Source organism: Haliotis rubra, unplaced genomic scaffold, assembly GCF_003918875.1.
Source record: "Haliotis rubra isolate DU_JTF1 unplaced genomic scaffold, ASM391887v1 Scf382, whole genome shotgun sequence".
Classification (NCBI taxonomy): Eukaryota; Metazoa; Mollusca; class Gastropoda; order Lepetellida; family Haliotidae; genus Haliotis; species Haliotis rubra.
This window is the reverse complement of record NW_025767060.1, coordinates 810,422-822,839: the sequence shown is the minus strand read 5'-3', so window position 1 is coordinate 822,839 and position 12,418 is coordinate 810,422. Positions and strand designations below refer to the sequence as shown.

The following is a 12,418-nucleotide window of genomic DNA, read 5'->3' as shown; positions in this document are numbered from 1 at the left end:
TTGGTCCCTGCCTGGCGCTCGGCATTAATGGGTACAACAAGGACTGGTCGGCTCGGAGTCAGTATAATGTATCTGAGTGGGGTATTCATGCTTCACTGCGGCATTGTATCTCACTGGGCTAGCACTAGAAAACCAGCTTCAGTCTAGGCTAGTACAAGCAGCCGCACATACACATACACACGCATGCACGTCGTCATATGCGCGAAATATTCTCAAGCACGACGATAAACACAATTTCACCTCACCTCACTACTGTCTGGTTCAACTGATACTGCTTTTAGTAGTACTGGCATGAAGACAACCTTTAATTTACTTGTTTTCCTCACCGAACTGCCCCAGCATGATATCTGCCCTTCTGACATTATAGCCAGGTCATGATGCATACATAACAGCTTATCAGTGAGTAAGTTCAGTTTTACGCCGCACTCAGCAATATTCCAGCTATATGGTGGCGGTCTGTAAATAACCGAGTCTGAACCAGACAATCCAGTGATCAACAGCATGAGCATAGACCTATGCAATTGTGCTACAATGACATGTCAGCGAGCCTGACCACCCGATCCTGTTAGTCGCATCTTACAACAAGCATGGGTTATTGAAGATCAATTCTAAGCCGGATCTTCACGGGTCTAACAGCTTATCAACATAGCATGCAGCGTCTTTGAGCGGTTCTTTCGACATACCATGTTCACACCCGACAGTAGTCTGATTCAGTATTCTGTTGTGAACACCACACTGGAGTGTGTTGGTGGTTTGAGTTAGAAACACGGAACTGTAGACACAGAGCCACGGAACGGGATGAAACTATAGACATTAAACTGAACACACTATAGACCTTGGCCAAACACTCAACAGTGGAAGATATCAGATATAATACTGATCGCGAACTTCATACTTGACGAAAGAAAAAAGTTAGTCAGTTTCAATGCATGGCATGTGGTGACAAGCGTTTCACATCACATTAGACCTTTTCACAAAAGCCTTCATCGTCCCCGCCTATTGCCATGCAGCTTCTCCTTACCCGAACCCTACCCTTAGAAATATACAGCCTCGCTGTGAGAACTCACGCAATACACATCTGAGTATTCCCAAGGCAGTCGTATCAAATATATCACGCCTACCTGATAGAGGCTGTTCCCAGGAGTAGTAGATACCTACATCGTAATATAACGCCATATATCTGTCATCTATCAAGAAGGGGGCCATTACAAACGTGTATATAATATTGATGAAGGGGAATATAACGATATAAGAACCAATATATATTTATATAACGAACTCAATGGGACTACTAATTGTAGTTCGGTTTAACCGCAGTTCTTTATACGCATTTCGATTTAAACATACTGCAAGTGTCCGGGACCAAAACAGATCGTTATAAGTGTGTTCGTTACAAACATAGTGGACTGTATATGAAAGAGTTGACAGGCTAAGACGACACTGGTTTTTGTTGCTTTCATGTTTGGAATTTCGGCTTTGTTCTGCGTTTGTTGTGTTTTGGGTTTTGGTTTCAAAGAAAATAATTGTGTTAAAAATATAACAGACGTTAAGACGTACGTCCCTGTCAAAAACATACATATTTTGGATGCATAACAAGCTCACGGTATGTCATTATCGCGTCAGTATTACTCCCACACAAACATATGTAAATATTGTACCTCATTTAGCCCATTGTTAACTATAAATACCGTGTGTCATAATTCAATCTGACAAACAGCTGAACGAGTCTCTACAGTACAGCAATTTATGGCAGCCATACAACCTGCTCACAATGGTATTCCACTATTTGTGAAACAACTTCACAGAGTATATATATTAACTGAATACTGTCGAGGACCCAACACCATTGAACGAACTTCCATGCATTCTTCCACGGATGAGAGTGACGTAGAGTACTTACTTTCTGGTTGCCTTTGCGCTGCGTATTCACTGCACAATGCTGTTAATAGCCAGTGGAATATATAATACAATATAAACATGTTATACTTTGGGACATTTATTTCCCATGCGATACAATCGCTTAATTATCTATCAAACACACTCGTTAGCAGCTGATGTAATTGACCGGACATTATTACACAGCGTAAAATATCCCCGGGCAATTTTCACGCGGGTGTCAAGGCGAGGCGCTGAGGGACAAAGGTGGCCATTTCAACTGCTTAGTGGTGGTATTCGAACACTCGCCTTTGATCCTCTGGATTGTGTTTTGCATCAGTTGTTACAGTATTTCCTCAAGCAAATAGCCCAACTTGGCATACAAATGTTCCCCTGGGGTAGGACAGTCTTGCCGAGGGCAGAGGGCGCTGCGTGTTGGTATGTGTTCATCCGGTTCTTAAACCCACGCAGCTTCCTCCTATCTTACATGATCAGGTGGACTAACGCTTCGTCTCTGAATATGTATAAATCTGCTAATACAAAATAATCCCATTTAAATTGGAAAAGACACCAGTGAGATGGGAGATTCCTGAACTTGAGGAAATCTAGACTTGCTTCATTCAGGGCTTTAGCCTTGCAGGGAGGGCTAGGCAGTAGGGAAAATAATGCTTATGATCAGGCTGTGATACGTAACACACTAATAATCCGATCATATATACAACTTAATATACACCTCAAATACTCCTCATTGGTAAGCTTAGAATATAAAACAACACTCTGTATTCAAATTAGAACTTTGTATTTACTTGCTTTATGATATACGGGATATTATCAGCAAGGGAAAGTTCGCATGATAAATAGTTGGTACCTTGTATCTATATGCAAATAATACTCAAAACATCATTTTCAAAGCATTCTTTTGTAACTTATAAAATAAACAGACTTGAAAATACCAAAGCCTCCGCATGCCCTATCAGTGCATGGTTCGTAAATATGCGTAAATATTGTCCCAGGATATCCAAAGGTTATCTGTGTTTTAGATCTTAATTAAACAGACCTGATGAACTGAGGGCGGCTAGCGACATATCTAGCGTGATATCAGAATATATACACATTCCAAAGCGAGTTTATTCTTCCTTATCGGCGACCTCAATACGTTAGATTAATTTAAGACATACGTAAACATTCTTTAATTCAGCCTAAAGCTGCGCCTCACAACGCACAATCGCGAAAACCAAGACTCTGGAATAGGGTGCGGTGCGGTGCGGTGCGGTGCGGTGCGGTGCGGTGCCGTGTGCCGTGCCGTGCCGTGCCGTGCCGTGCCGTGCCGTGCGGTGCGGTGCCCTATCAGTGTATGCGAAATATACGTAAATATCGTCTCAGAATATCCAAGGGTTATCAGTGTTTTTGGTCTTAATTAAACAGAACTGATGAACTGTGGTGGTGCGATGCGGTGTTGTGGCATGACGTGGTGGGTGCGGTGCGGTGTGGTGGGTGCGGTTTGGTGGCGTGATGGGTGTGGTGCAGTGCTGTACTTGGTGTGGTGGGTGCACTGTTGTGGTGTGGTGAGTTTGGGGTGTTGTGGGGTGTGGTGGAGTGGGATGGGGTGTTGTGGGATGTGGTGGAATGTGTGTTACTCTCATGACTGAGGCTATTAAACGTGCAGCATGACCCAGCATTGTTCATCTGAGCCTGTAAATATGTCAGGGCGCAAAGAAATATGATGATAATGAATTCGCTTTGACATTTTCGTTCATTAGTCAGACCTCGACGCGAGGCTCGCTCATACAATGCTCCATTGGTGTGTCGGCTCAAATTTCATGCGTGACATCGCCCACGCGTCTGAGGCGACTGCAACACCATGACTATAGTCTGTTGCATTGAAAACGTACCGAGGAATTTCACTTTAAACAAAAAAGTAAATCAAATACAGTGAAATTAAGACTGCGAATCCTCATAAAGTTTGCCTTGCCAACTGAACATTTAACTCTCAGAATTTTATTCATTGTAGGACAAATGTTGTTTAACAAACGATCATACATTAAAATCGCTATTATTGGTTTGTATTACAAGGGGGTGAGCGCAGTAGATGGAACAGTGAAACTAATGCACGTGCGGTTCGTGATGAGCGTTAAATTAGACCAACTCTACATGTACCGGTGTTTCATTTAATGTGCATACTCCCTTGTAACACAAACCAATAATAGCGATTTGAAACTATGATCGTTTGTTAAACAACTTTTATCCTAAGTTGAATAAAATTCTGAGATTTAAATGTTCAGTTAGCAAGGTCAAATTATGAGGATTCGCAATCTTAGTTTCATCTTATTCGATTTACTTTTTTTGTTTAAATTGACATTCATCGGTACGTTTTCAATGCAAACAGACTATAGTCTCTCTCACGGTCCCTGAACTTTAGTACTGCCCCTTCCACCCAGCCCTTACTGCAATGCTATAGCCAAAAAATGAAGAAAGTCTAGATTTCCTCATCCAACGTCGGCTCCCTTTTAGCCTTTAAGTTGAAAAAGAATTATTTGTCCTTATATCAGAATTATATATATTAAGAGATTATGCGTCAGGCAACCACATAGCGAACAACCTTGACAAGCTTGAGAAAACGAAATTACATATTGAAAAAGGGAATGTCCTTCTCTGGGTTTGTACATACCACCTGCCGCATGAGTCAATCGAAACTGGCTTTGACACATGTCATCGTAAACTTGACTCATCTGTCAGATTTATCTATTCATTGAATGTCAAATAGTCAAGGAAGGAGGAACATAGATCGGGAAATGTAATTTTTAAGAAATAAAACCAGGAAATGCGTTTTCAACAACTTCCGTCTACATCAGCAATCAAAGCGACCGAAACTGATGATCGATAGCATGAGCATCAACTAATCCAATGATACGCTGATGCAAGCAGAACATGAATACTACTCAAGATAAGTTACATAAACTAGTAAAACTACTGTTTCTATCATATGTCTATGCATGGTTTATATGTCATATCATGACATATTAAGCATCGTATTGTATGAAAGAATTGGCTGGTCTTCTGTCTTTGGCTTCTGTTGTGTGAATGTTGAGGTACTACACGTGACTGGGGTATAACGTCACTTTGAACGGTATTTCAGTTATACACTGTGTCAGTTTAAATTTGGAGAAAAACATAAAGGCACGTAAGTCAACATGGTCATAACTTTCATGCAACCCTGAGTACAGGTAAGATAACAATATGGGCAATATCACGTTACTATCTGATTTGGATTCAGGATGAACGGCACGATCATGGCTTTAATAACAACTCCATCAATACAAGTAACGTTGACGATGGGAGAAATGCAACATCTGTACGGGCGTTAGTCTCGGCGTTAGTCTCAATATTGCTCTCGCGCCGCCTGTTCGTGCAGAAAGTTTAATGCTGCACGACACACATTGACTGACGGAGTTGTCAGGTACTAGGCCACGGCGTTGCAGCTGATCCCATACACAATTCAGTACTTCAAATGATGTGCAACACAGTCACCGTTATACGTTGTTTACGTGATGCCATATGGACGTTTGCTCGGCGTTTGTAGTCAGCTGTGTAGAAACAGGGGTTTGTGTAATGTTGACTCAAATGGAGCCCCTTACAATGTAAGCCTGTTACAAGACGCATATGTTTTTAGAACGGATTACGCTCCAATTACCTATGGGCCTATGCAGCCAAATAAACGGGACTTTAGTGAGTGAGTATGGTTTTACGCCGCTTTTAGCAATATTCCAGCAATATCACGACGGGGGACACCAGAAATTAGCTTCACACATTATACTCATGTGGGGAATCGAACCCGGGTGTTCGGAGTGACCAGCGAACGCTTCAACCACTAGGCTAAAATATGAAAGAACCTGGTTTTCATTGACCTCTGTGAGTACTATATACGGCGTCTTGCAATACCCGAGACTTTTCTCTCCCTTAGTAACATCAGACTCTGGGAACGATCTGTTCTGGGACCAGCCAGTCAAAGAATTTCCAATTCTTAATCAGCTTTTAATACGGTCGGCATTGTTTAATGGGAATACTGGAGATGCGGTTTTTTTCACTCAATTCAAATCGCCCGTCGACCAGGAAATAGCTGTGGAAATGGGAGCACATCACGTGATGCGCGCAATCTGAACTGGCGCCTTGTGTGCATCACTGTCACGCATGCGTACACAGTAGGGTTGTTATGTTTGAAGACCCCGGATAACCAGAAGCAAGGACAGTACACGTTTCAGTCTGCAGTGTTTAGTTACATTTATTGGGATGGAGAAGAAATATGTAGGCTAAGGGAAAAGGCCATTATTAATTATATAAAATATATATATTAGTAAATATTGTAACAAATGCGATCTTCCATAATCAAACCCCAAAGCTACGTCTCACAACCACCACTGCCAGTCACTTTCCAAAACCACCACAAAATACATACTCCCCAAACACCATTACAGGTAAGGCGAGGTGAAGGCTTTTTGCGAAGGAAGAATGGAGACCGATTGGTTCCTCAAACGATACAGGGGGCGGTGGGGTAGCCTAGTGGTTAAGGCGTTCGCTCGTCACGCCGAAAACCCGGGTTCGATTTCCCACATGGGTACAATGCGTGAAGCCCATTTCTGGTGTCCCCGGCCGTGATATTGCTGGAATATTGCTAAAACCGGGGTAAAACCACAACTCACTCAAACGATATAGATACATTGCCATCATATCACTAAGTTGTATTCTCCTCGTCTCGTAGACCTATGAAGAATATGTGAAACGATTCTGAATATATATAACTCGGAATGAAACAAAAACTCAAGTTAAATTGAAAAGGAGCCCCATTTCGATGGGAGATTCACACTGAACCCGATGAAATCTTAGACTTGCCTTATTTCTGGTTGTTGCTTTGCAGGCAGCTGCAGTAAAGGGGAAAATCGTTCAGGGACTGCGAGGCAGGTAGACTAATGCTTAGTTTCTGAATATATATACGTTTGATAGAAACAAATAATTCCATTTAAATTGCAAAGAAGTCTCAGTGAGTTGGAAATCTAGACTTGTTTCATTTTTGGCTGTAGTATTGCAGAAAGTGCTGGACGGAAGGGAAATAATGCGCGTCAGGGACTGTATGTGACTGAGTGAGTTTAGTTTTACGCTCCACTCAGCAATATTCCAGCTATATGGCGGTGGTCTGTAAATCATCGTGTCTGGACCAGACAATCCAGTGATCAACAGCATGAGCATCGATCTGCGCAATTGGGAACCGATGACATGTGTCAACCAAGTCAGCTAGCCTGACCACCCGATCCCGTTAGTTGCCTCTTACGACAGTTATGGGTTACTGAAGGTTCATTCAAACCCGGACCGTCACGGGTCGTCAGGGACTGTGAGGCAGACTAAAGACTTTAGCGAGTCTGGCATACAGACCCTGAATCAAATATACCCAATGCAGCCCATGAAAGTCCAGAACATGTGGCAAGTGTAGATTAGCAGTACAGACTAGATGTAAGTCTAAGGCCACTCGTTTGAATAGCTCGCAAGGGTGAGTTTATTCCGTTCCCCCCAACGCTCCACTCCACCCCACACACTCCAGCAGGAACGGTTGACACAGAGCCCGAGGGCCGAGATGGCAGAGACCTGCTTGGAACACGCTACATACTAAGTCGATGAAACTCGCCCCACGCGTGGAGGATATATCCGTTATTGCACTGCAGTTAATGAACAGGGCCGCAATGGCGTTACGGTCGACGCAGACACGGGATATGAAAGTTATAGATTTTTCCTTTATGGTTCGTCAATACACCTCAGGTCCAGCTCCTGGCATCAGCGTCTGTAGGTCGAAGATGTGGTAGTATTTTGAGTCGAGGAGGATTCTAGTAGTAGGTAGTAGCAGAACTAGTAGCAGAGGTAGTAGTAATGGCGATGGTGGCGGTGGTAGTAATAGTAGTCGTAGTAGTAGTAGTAGAAGCAGTAGCGGTAGTAGTAGTAGTAGTACTACTAGTAGTAGTAGTAGTAGTAGACTAAGGCTTAGAATATATATAATTTGGATGGCCCATTTATATTGAAAAGGAGCCCTGGTAGTAATAGTAGTCGCTAGTAGTTTAGAAGCAGAGAGCGGTAGTAGTAGTACTACTAGTAGTAGAGGTAGTAGTAGTACTAGTAGCAGAGGTAGTAGTAATGGCGATGGTGGCGGTGGTAGTAGTAGTAGTAGTAGTAGAAGCAGTAGCGGTAGTAGAACTACTAGTAGCAGAAGTAGTAATGGCGATGGTGGCGGTGGTAGTCGTAGTAGTCGTAGTAGTCGTAGTAGTAGCAGCAGCAGCAGCAGCGGCAGCAGTAGAAGTAGTAGTAGTAGTAGTAGTAGTAGTAGTAGTAGTAGTAGTAGTAGTAGTAGTAGCGATGATGGTAGTAATAGTAGCACTAGGAGCAGTAGTAGTAGTAGCAACAGCAGCAGCAGTAGTAGTAGTAGTAGTAGTAGTAACAGTAGTAGTAGGCGTTGTTGCAGTAGTAGATGTAGTAGGAGGAATAATAGCAATGGAGAATTAAGGAAGTCATCTCAAGTTACGTCAACCATGAGACACTCAGTGACAAAGGAGACGTTGTATATACTGTTCCCCTCCCTGCAGTTAAAGTCGGGGATGTCAGTGCTGTGATTGTCCTTCTTCTACAAGCCCTTCAGGTGGTCGTCATGGCGTCCCGACCTCACACAGGAAACAATGGCACTAGACTATTGCACACAAGCATTCCCCAAACAAAGCTGCAAATGCTCGGTGACTGATAACGAAACTCATCGACTAGTGAACACGTGGGACGGATACAGATATTTCAAAGTGAAAAGTTTCATCCTGTTTTTCGGGAACTCCATATCAGATAATTTAGTATAGGGTGTGTCCAATGCACAATTCCATTATGAAATATCCATACTGAACAAAATATGTTAGGGATCATGAAATAGTTATTACAGTACACATTTAAACAAACTCAGCCTTTGCTACAAAAAAATATTCCTGAAGATATTCGTGATTCCTAGCCGTTTTCGCTAAGTATATATTCAGCGCAAATTGTGATTAGTATATGAGGTGTACATTTGCGATGTATGTTCAACATTTCTGAGTACTACTTCAGCCTACATAGGTTAGACACACGAGGGTGTCCTCCCATTTGTGAGAACTCCCAGTTGTGAGACACATTAATTAATGGTTTAGTGCACATAGGTGGTGTTTCCACATCCCCACAATGAAAGTGGGATCAGCCCAGTTGTTGAAGAGTACCCACAGGAGGCATAGTTCATTGATGAGTTGATTAATGAAATAGATTATCAAAGATTTTATTTACAAAGAAGAAATAGTTCATTTAATATTTTATTTATTCAGAAGAATATGTAATTATGATAACACATTTTTATTGACTATTATGAAGTTTGAAAGTCATTTTGGTTTAAACATATTTTATTATCATTTTCAAAGTGTTTAATTTTTAAGGACATTTATTGGAGTATGTTAATCAATTTATCTTATAAAGTTTCATTAAGTTACCTCCAAAAGATTCAGTTACATAGCAAATCAGTAAGTAGCTAGGGTTAAACAATTCTATCAGACAGGGGAGTATGGTGTGTTTTCTTTGTTAATTACCTACTCCACTGTCTCATAACTGGGAGTCTCACAACTGGGAGTTCTCACAAATGGGAGTAGACCCACACGAGTATGATGTGTGGTATTGGGCTTGGTATGTGTCCATGCATAATGGCATAGATGAATTCGTAATTTGCCTCAGGGACAGACTAATTGTTGTTAAGTAAATATAACGACGTCCATATCTCTTGGAGCTCAGACCAAATGTCAACGTGACTGGTAATATTACATCGATCAAGCTCATCACCTCGTCATTGAAGGTCCAAGAACCTAATGTGGACATGTAGTAAAAGACAGATTACAGAACAAGGCAGGTGGTGCAACCACTTGGGAATTGCGTCACCTTGACATCGCGTCACGGGTTAATGATCATGTTTCTAGAAGAAGGATCAAGGCGGGTTGTTATGGGTTTTCATAATGGGGAGCGGTTGGGTCGTCTGTTCAAATAACACGCAGAGAAGCGGAGCATGTCAACATAGGACATATACGTTCTGTATTGTTCAAACAGACCTCATGTCTACTGTCAATGCACATATGAAGTATCTGGTTACACACATCAATGTATTGAATCCCCAACAACACACTGTTTAATATACATGACTGTTTACGTTATGAAATAGCCAGCTGTGACGGCGTCAAGTCAACACTGATGCAAGTGAACCTTGAACACATGTTCTAAAGGTTCACCTACATCTATACGTGTCAATAGGACCAGTATCAAGCTTTGTAACAAATTGTTTTCATATTTTTTATGATTCTCCTCATGTTAGCTGTGCCTGCGGGGCTGATTATGTGACAAGACTTCTTCATTGATAGACTGAACTTAGTGATACAGGCTTGGGTAAATAGTTCACAGAGTCCCACAAGCAGACGACACTTTTACTGACAAACATTGTAACGTCTGCGGTTTGGTTAGGAAGAGGGAGACCAGTGACGAAACCAGTTTTATACTGAGACATCTCCTACTCCCTTTTATTACACGACTAGTAAAACAATCAGTATTTAAACTGCCGTTCAGTTAAACTCAGTGATTTTTCTAAATTCCCGGATTCGGTCTGGTAGATAATCATCAGCCAGTGTTTCGACTGACGAACCATATCACTGCTGTTGCACATCATTTCCTTCTACATAACATCATCACACACAGACTCGACAAGCACAGCCTCCGCACACAACTCAGAGTCGCTGGGAAACGGAAACAAGTAAATACCGGCAGATTTAGCCGGCCGACCATGGCAAACATGGATGTTGTGTTTGAAACTGTCAGTGTCTAGCAGGTTACGAGCTTCTGACCATCCCGGGGGTCTTCCTATGACCAGCACATGCTAAAACAACACAATCTCACTGTGACACCGTGTTATCCAAATATGGAAATAATACATGCCGAGCCCAGCCCAGTGGAGCGGTTGTTTTGCTGAGCCCGACTAGAGCCACACATGACATCATGTTGTATAAATGTGGATGGAATCCAGCATGTTCCACAGCCAGGCGGCTGACCCATCACATACAGACCAGGCTTATAGATCATGTTCTACACTTCAGGTCCAGACTTCAACCCAAATCCTTAATCCAATGCAAAACATAAAACTTAACAGGCTGCTGTCAAACCACTTGATTTGCGGTCATTCGCCAAACAGGAAGATTTAACATCAAATGTTCACCAGATCCTATTTAATATTATGAATGAAAGCAAAGATGTAATATATTTTACTACTGAGTGACGCTGTGGTTTGTTTATCAGAATCCAAAATCTTCGAATTTGGGATATTTGAAATAGTGACTTGTGACACGGAATGTTAAGGTCAATCGGGACTCTAACCAGTAACCGGTTCGACCAGCACATGGGTGCGTCTGGTTAATCCTCCGACTCCCTCTTACCTGTGTGATGTTCGCCGGTTGAAGATCTGGTCAGCAGAAGCGGACAGTGGCTGGACTCAGTGGTAAAATCCACGTAGAAGGTCCTTGTGCGAGCCGGCTGTCACTAGAAATCCGCTCAGAGGCACGGGCTAGTCGCTGTCGAAGGAGAACCGTCAATGTAGGCCAACTCTGTACAGGTCAAATCCGTGACGTCACTTCGGAATGCTATTTGGGCACAGCCGAGCGACAATGACACTTTGCCGAGCGGACACGAAGGTTTCACCGTTAGGGGGCGCGTTTGCGCACGATTCGCTCGATCGATTGTCGTCTGCTGTTAAACAAAAGCAGACGATGTGATTAGTGAGTCAGACATTGAAATGAAATGTTGCACAGCCCAGACGGAAATTGAACTCGATTTTAATAAAACATGTCAGGAGTATTGGATCTATCCATATTGAATCATCGTGATGTTATTAATGTACATAACCACAGATGTACAGAATTGGTCATTTCGAACCTACACACATGAGTACAGACGAGCGTACAGACGTACATACATACTGACATAAGGACACCTGTTATGATTTAAGACACATTCATTTCATTCCAAATCGAGTTGCAATAATTTTCATTGTAGACATTTTTCCTAGCATGAACTTCAAATATTTCAAAGAGTATCTTACGGTTCTTGATCAAAAGATTTTGTTCAGGAAAACAAAATTAAAGGCCTCAGCTTTCTAAATTTTTCGAGAACATATTCAGAACAATTTCAAACCTGAAGCATCCTAGGCAAAAATGCTATATCCGACGCAGTTCCTCATTTTGCCTTGCACCACACGTGTTTTTAGGTCAACAATTTATTTGCCTTCGCGTGTGTTTATGTCAGGTGTCGTATGTGGGGCAATAAATATTTTCCTGTCGCAAATATGTACCAACCTATAGTATCATCACTGTTAGATTCACAGCTAATTGCTAAGGAAACTGTCGGAATCGTCATCCAGCAAGGGCCTCCTCTTTCGGTGGACATTCCTTAATATTATATAGATTCTGCTCGTCTATAT

General features: G+C 42.2%; 1 protein-coding gene across 1 annotated transcript in view; it reads right to left on the bottom strand.

The window, feature by feature from the left end:
* LOC124286412 (myophilin-like) overlaps positions 1-11,593 on the bottom strand; it is a 29,199-nt gene extending 17,606 nt beyond the window's left edge. Inside the window, exon 1 of the mRNA XM_046722780.1 lies at positions 11,379-11,593. The gene's annotated coding sequence lies outside the window, so the exon portion shown is untranslated. The remainder of the gene's footprint in view (positions 1-11,378) is intronic.
* Positions 11,594-12,418: the final 825 nt, after the last annotated feature.